This window comes from Mauremys reevesii, unplaced genomic scaffold (genome assembly GCF_016161935.1).
Source record: "Mauremys reevesii isolate NIE-2019 unplaced genomic scaffold, ASM1616193v1 Contig47, whole genome shotgun sequence".
NCBI lineage: Eukaryota > Metazoa > Chordata > Testudines > Geoemydidae > Mauremys > Mauremys reevesii.
This window is the reverse complement of record NW_024100859.1, coordinates 370959-383278: the sequence shown is the minus strand read 5'-3', so window position 1 is coordinate 383278 and position 12320 is coordinate 370959.

The following is a 12320-nucleotide window of genomic DNA, read 5'->3' as shown; positions in this document are numbered from 1 at the left end:
GTCGGAGACGGCGAAAGTAGGCTTCCAGATCGCCGCAGAACTGTATCATGTTGGTGGGGGTGGCAGGGCAGAAAGAGCGTCCTTGAGATAGGACAGACTTTTCTTCTGGGCTGAGTGTGTGGTTGGATAGATTGACGATATTGCTGGGTGGGTTAGGGGTATCACGGTTGCGGCCCCATGTGACAGGTAGGAGTTTAGACAGCTTACAGTCCTTTTTCCTTTGTAGAGAGGTGAAGTGAGTAATGTAGATCTCCTGTCTTATTTTAGTGAAGTCCGTTTGTGTGGAGGTTTGGTTATTAATGAGAGTCTCCAGGTTGGAGAGCTCTTTTTTGATGTTTTCCTGTTTGCTGTATAGGATGCTGATCAGGTTGTTCCTCAGTAGAGGCTGCTGACCTAATAGGTAATAAAAGGAGATATACCAATCTCTTAGAACTGGAAGGGCCCTTGAAAGGTCATTGAGTCCAGCCCCCTGCCTTCATTAGCAGGACCAATTTTTGCCCTAGATCCCTAAGTGGCCCTCTCAAGGATTGAGCTCACAACCCTGGGTTTAGCAGGCCAATGCTCAAATCACTGAGCTATCCCTCCCCTCTGAATTCACATTGGGCCAATGGTGCACCAGCACCGGGGCTCCCCTACTACAAGCTGAAATCACTAAGAGCTGAAATCACTAAAAGAGCTAAGCTTACTGAGCTGGGATCACGGAGTGCTGTGTTAACTAGTGGGGGAGCCTGAAGATCTATCGCTAAGCGGCTGGCAGAGCGGAGCAATTTGCAGCATGTTGGAGCAGCCCATGGAACAGTGAGCGGAGTGGAGCGGTTTGCGGGGACGGCTGGAGCGGTTCATGAGTCGTGGGGGAGGCTGCAGCAGAACTCCACGGAGAGGCAGAGCAGTTGGCACCGGCCCACGTAAGGTGCCCCTTAACACCCTGTGTGCGCGCCCCCCGCCCCATTTCCACCCAGGCTGGGGGGCGTAAAACTCTGCAGATAAACTTTTGAACTCTGGGGTGGCACTAACCAGAGACTTTTGGGTTGTTGGACTTTGGGGTGATTGGACTTAAGACCCTAAGGGGGAAACGACATTGCCAAACATACTTGGAGGTGGATTGGGTTTTTTTCTGCTTATGGTTTGTGTTATAATCCGGTTTGTGGTGTTTCTCCAATGGTGATGCCGCATTGTTTCCCTCCCTTATTAAAAGGATTTTGCTACACTCGGACTCTGTGCTTGCGAGAGGGGAAGAATTGCCTCCTAGAGGTGCCCGGGGCGGGGTGGTAGGTAATTGTCCCAGGTCACTGGGTGGGGGCTCGAGCTGGTTTTGCATTGTGTTATTGAAACAGAACCCCTGGATACTGAACCCGGCCCTTGTTGCTGCCAGCTCAGAGGGGCAGAAGGGTTACATAAGGAAAAAATGGGAAAGGTTAAAGGAAAACACATCACCCTGCTCTGTGGCATGGGGACGTCACAACCAGCGTCTCTGGAATGTCAGGGAAGTTCGGTCTGTTTCTCACATGTCCCAGGCCTGTTCTCAGGCCCTGGCCATGCTGCAGGGACGCTGCAGGTCGGACACTTGCTCTGGCGGTGGCTATGCCCTCAGGCAGGTGGCAGGACCCTTCTTCCCAGCATCACCCCCGCCCCATCTGGGTTACGATCCACGCCCAAGTCTGGCCTGCAGAGCCTCTTGGCTGGGGGCCTCTCCCTGTGCTGGGCCTGCTGCCCAGGGTCCCCCTCGCTCTCCCCAGCTGCTCACCGCACCTGGCTCCGGACAGCCCCAGCTCCACCACTTTGGCTCAGCCCCAGCTCCACTCTGTCTCAGCACTGATGCTGCTGTTCTGCCTCCTGCTCCCAGGGCTGCTTCTCTGGCCCCTCCGGCTCTGGTTGCTGCCATTCCGCTCTCAGCATCTGCTCCCTGGGCTGCTTTTCTGTGACTCTGCTCCCAGCACTGACCTGCTTCCTGGGCTGCTTTTCAGGCCCCTCTGGCCGGCCCGGCTCTGCTCCCCAGCTCAGCTCAGGCCCCTGCTCCCTCCTTAGCTCTGCCCCACGCTGACTGACCCAGGCAAATCCAGCTCACAGCAGGATGGGAACCCCCTCCCCCCCCCCTGGCCTCCTGCCTCCTTGATTAGCCTGCCCACCCTGTCCATCAGGCTGACCTGGAGCACTGGCCTCTCCCCATTGTTCCTGGGGACTGTCAGTCTCAGGGCCCTGATTTCCCATCCACTCTTCCCCTTTTAGTGCTGGGAGCTAGCAGCCAACCCCCCACCCCTCACACACACAACAGTCCCCTCACACTAGGAACTAATTGCTGCGGTTCCCAGGGATGCACTGCAAGCAGCCAGCCACCCTTAAACCAGACTGGGACACTCTCCCTGACCCTCTCACAGCTGATGAGTGTATCTGGTCCCATCACAGCTCTGGGGAGAAGGCTGGTGTGGGAAATAGACTCATTCTTGGGTTCAGATCTGTTCAGCCCTGACAATCTCCCCCCATCTTTGTTGTACCCCACCTCACTTTCCTCTAACCTTCACTAATCCTAGACAAGAATTCTGCTGACTTGACAGCCATTAGCTGAGACACTGAGTGCAGGAAGCAAACAAGGGGGAAACCAAATATCCTGCCCCAGAAACACAGAAAAAGACAGACCTGGATTCTTCATCATTTCCCAGTTTATAACAAAATAATCTTCTGGCTTATCTGAAAGGGACGAGTAACAGTAAACTGCTGAGAGGGTTTTCTGCTCTGGTAGAAGAACATTATTAATTCTTATTGTTTATACTGCAGTAGCACAAAGAATATCATTGCACTTGGTGTTGGACATGCACAGAGACAGACAGACAGCCTCCAGCATGGCCAATGTTTACCCTAGACTCAGAATTCAGCATCATTCATTGCAGGAAGATTTTAGAACCCTGCCGGCCACTGTTTAATAGACCTCAGTTTCTATTGACAAAGAGCTAAACCCTTGGACTTTGTGAGTAGTTTTTATGTGACTCTTTTAGTAAGACATGACTTTAGTATAAATTCAGACTAGCCTTCTATACAGTTATCAAACAGGCTTTGAATTTAACCTCCTGTTGCTACAGTAGTGACTAATGAAATGGGTTTTGTTTGTTCCTGTGCTGTTGCTGAAAAAGGCAGCTGACTGGTGCCACCGTGTGGCGTTTGCTGTTCACATCTAAAGAGGGACTGTTTTATGCCTAAGTAATTTCAAAGTTTGGGTCCAGATTCTGATCTGTTGTGCTGGTGTCAATCCAGTAATAACTTCTCTGAAATCAGCAGAGATTGTCTAAATTTGCATCAGTCTGATTGAGGTCACAGGCCTGTATGATTTTAAAGCTTCTGTGTGATTTCAGCACTTTTTTATATAGCAATATAGTGAAAATTCAAATTGGAAATAAAGGGCAAATTTTGAAATGAGTCTGATTAGCCACTGGAAGGAGCTTCCCAAGGGGATGTGGTGGATTCTCTGTCACTTTAAGTCTATAAATTGAGATTGGATGTCTGTTTTCTAAGACAGTGTTTCTCAACTTTTTCGATACCAAGCACCGGCTTTCTGCATTTCTAAACTGTCGGAGATCTCAGGGACCAGCGCCAGGCCACAACCAGTCATTGAGAAACACTGTTGTAAGAGATGCTTGAGTTTAACCACCAGTTTACTAGGCTCACAGTGTCACTTACATATGAGGGAAGAATAATTCCTCCTCCAGTACAGGAATTGCTGGGTCTTGAGTGAAATTCTCCAGCCTGTGTGTGCAGGAAATCAGATGGGATTGGCATAATGGTCCTTCCTGGTCTTAAAATCTATGAACCACGGCTGAATTTAACCCAATATTCTGGGATATTGACTCTGTTTGGGGAGTGTCTTAGTTTTTTAATGTCAACATCCACTGTCAACAAGATAACTTCAGAATCTCTATATTATATCCAGCAGGTGAGGTCCCATGGATGAAAAGGAAAAGCATCAACCTGGAACGGTCTCAAGAAGCTGAGAAGAGAATGGCTTCCAGAGCTGTGACAGTGGGAGTCAGGGCAGGAGCCCACACAGTGTGATACAGGAACCCAGCAGGAAACACACCAGACATTACTGTGTTGTGGAAGAGGTTCCAACGGAGCCACAAACTTTATACCCGTATGAATGTGGGAAAGAATTGAAAGAGGTGTTAGATTTATGCCTGTGGGTCTGCACAGGCCAAACTAACAGAAATATCCTCCGGGAAAGGAAGATGCTCAAGGTGCATCCGGGTATCTGCAACCAAGGAAGAGGGTGGTGTAAATGCACTGAGTGTGGCAAAAAGCTGCTGGCAGATCCTGAAGGTGCATCAGATTGTGCCCACAGGGGAGAGGCCACACAGTGCAGTGTGGGAGAAGACAGCTACCAGCATAAACAGATGCGTCTGAGACACCAGCACCTGCACACGGGGAAGTGGCCATATGCCTGTGCCAAGTGTGGGAAGAGCTTCCGGCAGAGGAAGATCCTGCTGAAGCACTAGACAATCCACATGGGGGAATGGTCCTATCCCTGCACCAATTGTGGGAAGAGCTTCTGGCAAAAGAAGATGCTGATCATCCACCAATGTATCCACCCTGAGGAGCAGCCTTCCACCGGCCTACACTGCGGGAAGATCTTCTACCAGAAGAGTGGCTTGAACAAGCACCAGAGAGTCCATGGGGCGGACATGGCAGCTGAACTCACTGGGAGAGAAACTCAATCAATGTAAATATGAGCAAAGCTGTTCTGAATGTTCCATGCCACACTAGGTGTGTATAGAGTCATGAGTCCTGTGCTGGGAGTGCAGGGCCAGGTGTGTCCTGTACCCATGTGTATCTTATGTCTACACAAGAGTGTCTTGTTGCCCTCAGGGAGCTTGTGGGGTGTTTATTATGTAATGGTTAGGGATTAGAAAGTTGGGGGGCTTAAATCAAGAATGGAATTTCTAAGCTTGTTTTCATTTAGTGCCTGATTTTTCAGCCCCAGGGATCTGGGAACCTGACAGGGCTGGTGGGTATCATAGGCCAGGGGAGGCTAAGCTTAGTCTGTGTCGTCCGTCCCCCCCCCCTCCAAGACCCTGCCCCCCAACCCCTGAAGCTGGCCCACAGTTCAGTCTCTAAGGATTTTCAGCAAGGATTGCACAGGGTCAACCTCCCTACATTCAAATCCCAAAAAGAACTAAAGAAATGAATTTAATTAAATAACTTTATAAAATCTTATGATGAGAAAAAACAAATAATCTAATTTTCACAACATGGGTATGTTATAACCCACAGACATTATCTTCACAGTTCTACATAAACATAAATAAAGAAAACAAATTAAAATCTGAACAGTTCAGTCCCCACAGAAACACAGTAAGAAGAAACTAAGAGTTCCCAAAAGCTTAGGTTTAGTTCACCTAAGCCTCAGTTAGAGTCTTTGATCATCAAATCTGTAGTCTGCTGAGTCTAAAACAGCATCTTCCCTCCACTTGCTGGCAGGAATCTTCCATTGGAATCCATGCAGACTCTTCCTCTGCTGAAATCAGTGCTAGCCAGTCAGCTAACTGATTAGCCAACCACTCAGTTAAGACACAAGTGTACAGATTTTAAAAAAAACCTTGTTACAAGAAAATACAAAAACAATAGGAAAACATAAATGACTCTTTCCCCGTTACTACATTTAAAGAAAAGTTGGTGAGTCACACTAGTTGAGAAAGTTAACTGGAACAAAAAGGGAAGAAAGAGACCCCAGGGAACTACAGGCCGGTCAGCCCCACTTCAATCCCCGGCAAAATCATGGAGCAGGTCCTCAAGGAATCCATTTTGAAGCACTTGAAGGAGAAGACGGTAATCGGGAACAGTCAGCATGGATTCACCAAGGGCAAGTCATGCCTGACTAACCTAATTGCCTTCTATGATGAGATAACTGGCTCTGTGGATATGGGGAAAGCAGTGGACGTGATGTATCTTCACTTTAGCAAAGCTTTTGATACGGTCTCCCACAGTATTCTTGCCAGCAAGTTAAAGAAGTATGATTGGATCAACGATTGTGTAGTATCCAATGCAAAATTTATCAAGTTGAGTGTCTTCAAAAGGCTCATAATGCACTGAGCATGGTTGTTATAGTCATGTTACAGTAATTGTTACAGTAATGTTATAGTGAGGTTAAATGTTATAATTTCATGTATATAGTTATGAGGCTGAAAATGTGTCTTCATGGCTTAAAGCAAGCCCAGGCAAAAGCACTCCAAGAACAGAAAGGCAGTTCACACCTCATCAGGGAATGGATGGGACAAACCCAGCCCAGCCTCACAGGAACAATGGACACTGGCTCAGGCAGCAACAAAAGAATCTGTTAGACCCTCGAGGGAGTCACCGCCCTTCCTCTGGGCAGTTTGGGACTGCGAAAGGTAATGCTCACCTGACTTGGAGCCGGGGGCAAAGCCAGGAGGAATCATAGAATCATAGAATATCAGGGTTGGAAGGGACCTCAGGAGGTATCTAGTCCAACCCCCTGCTCAAAGCAGGACCAATCCCAACTAAATCATCCCAGCCAGGGCTTTGTCAAGCCTGACCTTAAAAACCTCTAAGGATGGAGATTCTACCACCTCCCTAGGGAACCCATTCCAGTGCTTCACCACAATCCTAATGAAATAGTTTTTCCTAATATCCAACCCAGACCTCCCACACTGCAACTTGAGATCATTACTCCTTGTTCTGTCATCTTCTACCACTGAGAACAGTCTAGATCCATCCTCTTTGGAACCCCCTTTCAGGTAGTTGAAAGCAGCTATCAAATCCCCCCTCACTCTTCTCTTCTGCAGACTAAACAATCCCAGTTCCCTCAGCCTCTGCTCATAAGTCATGTGCTCCAGCCCCCTAATCATTTTTGTTGCCCTCCGCAGGACTCTTTCCAATTTTTCCACATCCTTCTTGTAGTGTGGGGCCCAAAACTGGACACAGTACTCCAGATGAGGCCTCACCAATGTCGAATAGATGGGAATGATCACATCCCTCGATCTGTTTGCAATGTCCCTACTTATACAGCCCAAAATTCCATTAGCCTTCTTGGCAACAAGGGTACACTGTTGACTCATATCCAGCTTCTCGTCCATTGTAACCCCTAGGTCATTTTCTGCAGAACTGCTGCCTAGCCATTCGGTCCCTAGTCTGTAACAGTGCATGGGATTCTTCCGTCCTAAGTTTTGTCCTTGTTGAACCTCATCAGGTTTCTTTTGGCTCAGTCCTCTAATTTGTCTAGGTCCCTCTGTATCCTATCCCTACCCTCCAGCGTATCTACTACACCTCCCAGTTTAGTGTCATCTGCAAACTTGCTGAGGGTGCAGTCCACACCATCCTCCAGATCATTAATGAAGATATTGAACAAAAACGGCCCCAGGACCGACCCTTGGGGCACTCCGCTTGATACTGGCTGTCAACTACACATGGAGCCATTGATCACTACCTGCTGAGCCCAACGATTTAGCCAGCTTTCTATCCACATTATAGTCCAATCATCCAGCCCATACTTCTTTAACTTGCTGGCAAGAATACTGTAGGAGACCGTATCAAAAGCTTTGCTAAAGTCAAGGAATAACACATCCACTGCTTTCCCCTCATCCACAGACCCAGTTATCTCATTATAGAAGGCAATTAGGTTAGTCAGGCATGACTTGCCCTTGGTGAATCCGTGCTGACTGTTCCTGATCACTTTCCTCTCCTCTAAGTGCTTCAGAATTGATTCCTTGAAGACCTGCTCCATGATTTTTCCAGGGACTGAGGTGAGGATGACTGGCCTGTAGTTCCCTGGATCCTCCTTCTTCCCTTTTTTGAAGATGGGCACTACAGTAGCCTTTTTCCAGTCATCCAGGACCTCCCCCGATTGCCATGAGTTTTCAAAGATAATGGCCAATGGCTCTGCAATCACATCCGCCAACTCCTTTAGCACCCTCAGATGCAGCGCATCCGGCCTCATGGACTTGTGCTCGTCCAGTTTTTCTCAATAGGCCCGAACCACATCTTTCTCCACAGAGGGCTGGTCACCTTCTCCCCAAGCTGTGCTGCCCAGTGCAGCAGTCTGGGAGCTTACCTTGTTTGTGAAGATAAAGGCAAAATAATCATTGAGTACATTAGCTTTTTCCACATCCTCTGTCACTAGGTTGCCTCCCTCATTCAGTAAGGGGCCCACACTTTCCTTGACTTTCTTCTTGTTGCTAACATACCTGAAGAAACCCCTCTTGTTACTCTTAACATCTCTTGATAGGAAAGAAAAGACACGATAAAAGGGAGAGACATTTTACCACCTCTTTTCCACCTACATCTACAGACACCACCACCAAGTGACCGAAGCGCTGATCAAAGGGGAGAGCCTGGCTGAATGCAACTCACCAGCACAGCAACACCAAATTGAGAGCTGCACTGATGGTAGAGAAGCAAGTGGCAATTGCTGTGTGGAAGCTTGATCAGCCAGGAATCGGTTTGGAGTTGGGAAATCCACTGTGGGGGTTGCTGTGATGCAAGTGCACAGGGCCATTAATCATGGCCTGCTACAAAAGCCTGTGGCTCTGGGCAATGTGTGGGAAATAGTGAAGAGCAACCAGCCAGCCTGTGGTGAGAAGCATCTAAGTTTGTAAGGACGTTGGAAGTGTTAAGATCAGCTTAGAATACATTTTGCTTTTATTTCATTTGACAAATCTGACTTGTGCTTTGACTTATAATCACTTATGTCAGAAGTGAAAAAAGCCAGTGGGGCACCACACGGCTCCCGTATGCCCATTACCAATAATCAAGGAAGCATTTGTCAGAGTGCCCATGCATATTGTTGGGCCAACACCATGGCCAACCAAGAGAGGAAAGAAATATATATTGGTAGTAGTGGAGTTTGCCGCTAGATACCCAGAGGCAGCTACTCTGTCTAATATACAGGCTGAAAATGTGGCTAGGACACTGTTCACTATATTCAGTCGAGTAGGTTTTCCAGAGGAGATTTTATCAGATTGTGGGTCATATTTCACATCCCAGCTATTTAGTGAGTTGTGGAGGATGAGTATGGGGTAAAACAGCTGAGGGTCACCCCATATCATCCAGAGGCAAACGATAGAGTTGAAAGGTTCAACCGAACTCTAAAAATCTATGCTGAAAATATGTGCAAGCAAGAGGGCAAGTGACTGGGATGTAATGTAATCGTGTCTGTTATTTGCTTGTAAGGAGGTACCTCAGGAGTCCACAGGGTTTGCCCCATGTGAGCTCCTGTATGGGAGAAAGGTCAGAGGTCCCTGGCTCTCAGCAGACACTCCTGGAGGGTGGCAATGAGGCAAAAGGGGAGCCAGTGGCTGAGTATGTACATAAATTTAGGAAATATTTAAAAAGAGGATAGAAATGATTCTGCATAACCTGGCTAAAGCCAAGCTGCACAGAAAGCTTGGTATGACCAATGCCTGTGAACGATCATTTGATGTAGGGGACTTGGTGCTGGTGATACTCCCTGTAAAAAGGCAGAACATGCAAAACTCATGGGAGGGACCTTATGAGGCTGTGGAAAGGGTTAACGATGTTACTTACAATGTACACGGGCCCCGTAGCGAGGCTGCTCCACGTTCCATGCATCTAAACAGGTTAAAAGCCTGTCAAAATAGAGAAGCCTTTGCAAACTTGATTATGGTGCAGCAGAGAAGCCACCCACCAGCACGGCAGGGGTTAAGGAGAGCCTTTGGGCCCCATTAGTCCTGCCCCCCATTATACATGCAGCCAGTGCCAGGCATGGGGGGGAGAGAAAAGGAGGGAGCCTGGCCCAGTTCAGGGCTGGCCAGACAAGCAGCAGAATCTAGCTGCCTCCCTACCTGAAGGGAAGGATCACTAGCCTGCCAGCCAAGGCAGCCACCCGGAACCAAGCACCACCTTCCTGGCCACAGGAGACAGAGGAAGAGGCTTGAGAGCACCTGACCGAGGAGGAACCCGGGCGACTGAAGCATGGAGAACTCGTGGGGTTCCAACCCTGCCAAACTTACGGCTGCCTCACCTGGAGGAACCTGGGATCACAGCAGGACACCACCCAGTGTCCAGGCGGGGGCATTGCTAGAGACAAGTCACCACAGAAACGTGGACTATAGGGGCCATGCTCCAACCTGAAGGGACAGCAGTAGGAAGTAGCCCAGGGCAGTGGACATAGACTCCCCACTGGGAGGTCCCCTACTCAGGGGTGACTTACACAGGGCCCTGGGCAGAGACCCAGTGGAGAGGAAGGGCCTGGGACCCCCTATCTCCCCCCACCTTAAAGACTGAGGCATCTTGACCAGAGAAGGAGGGGGCCAGAAGTCAAGAACTCCAACCACTAGGCCGCCTGGCCCTCCAAGCCCTGTTACAATGATATATTGTATAGAGGAAGGTTCTCAAATCTTCAAGTCTCATTGATTTGACCACTGAATCCCAAAGTGACACGTCCTTAGACCACATTAAGGTATGTAAACAGTTAACCCCAGCTGAAAAGGCAGAGGTTATGAATGTGTTGCAGAGTTACCAGCAGGTATTTTCCAGCAGGCCAAATGTGAGTCATAAAATGGTCCATAAGATTGACAGTGGGGGGGCCAATCCACCCGTAGCAGGGCATATCAACCACTGGAAAAATGGAGTAAAAATTCATGAAGAGAGAAAAAGGTTGCTGGAAAGAATCAAAGAGTCAAACAGTCCATGGGCTTCTCCAGTTGTCATGGTTCCAAAGAAGGCTGGAACTGCTGTCACAGTTCCTGATGCATGTCCTATGCCCAGAATGGATTACATGTTAGTCCTCTAGGCAAGGCAAAATACCTAGACACACTGAGTCTAGACCTCACTAAAGGGTATTGGCAAATCCCATGAGACTGCGGAGATTTGGGACTTTGAGTTCAAAGTGTTACAGTTTGGGTTAATCAGTGCAGGATCCACATTTCAGAAGCTCATTAATCAAGTGTTACATGGGGAACAAGACTTTGCACAGGCTTAGACTGACGACATTGCAATATTTAGCAAATCTTGGTCATTTCATGAAAACCACTTGGGAATTGTACTGACAAAACTCAGAGACATGGGTCTCACTGTGAAAGCATCGACATGCAAAACAGGAGCAGCCAACATCCCTTTTTAGGCCACTAGACAGGGGATGGCCAAATTTCTTTTGATCCTGTGAAAGTGGAATCCATTGTTAACTAGCCTAGACCCCAGACTAAAAACATGTGTAGTCTTTTACAGGCTTGGCTAATTATTACCTCTCAGTGACATGGTGTCTGCTATCACAGACATGCAAAAAGATGAATCCAAACAAAATAGTGTGCACAGAAGCCTGTCAAAGAGATTTTGATGAGGTAAAGAAAATTCTGTAAGGAAAACCTGGTCTGGCCAGAATTTGACAAAATGTTTGAACTGTGACTCAAAAAGTAATAGCAATTTTTTTAAGTACATCAGAAGCAGGAAGCTGCTAAGCAACTAGTGGGGTCACTGGACAATCGAGGTGCTAAAGGAGCACTCAAGGACAATAAGGGCATTGCAGAGAAACTAAATTAATTGTTTGCATTGGGCTTCACGGCTGAGGATGTGAGGGAGATTCCCACACCTGAGCCATTCTTTTTAGGTGATAGAACTGAGGAACTGTCTCAGATTGAGGTATCATTAGAGGAGGTTTTGGAACAAATTGCTACATTAAACAACAATAAGTCACCCGGACCAGATGGTATCACCCAAGAGTTCTGAAGGAACTCAAATGTGAAACTGCAGAACTACTAACTGTAGTCTGTAACCTATCATTTAAATCAGCTTCTGTACCAGATGACTGGAGGATAGCTAATATGACACCAATTTTTAAAAAGGGCTCCAGAGATGATCCCAGCAATTACAGGCCTGTAAGCCTGATTTCAGTACCGGACAAACCGGTTGAAACTACAGTAAAGAACAATATTGTCAGACACATAGATTAACATAATTGGTTGAGGACGACTCAACACAGTTTTAGTAAAGGGAAATCATGCCTCACCAATCTACTAGAATTCTTTGAGGTGGTCAACAAGCATGTGGACCAAGGGGATCCAGTGGATATAGTGTACTTAGATTTTCAGAAACTCTTTGACAAGGTCCTTCATCAAAGGCTCTTACGCAAAGTAAGCTGCCACGGGATAGGAGGGAATAAGAACATAAGAACATAAGAAAGGCCGTACCGGGTCAGACCAAAGGTCCATCTAGCCCAGTATCTGTCTACCGACAGTGGCCAATGCCAGGTGCCCCTGAGGGAGTGAACCTAACAGGCAATGATCAAGTGATCTCTCTCCTGCCATCCATCTCCATCCTCTGACGAACAGAGGCTAGGGACACCATTCTGGCTAATAGCCATT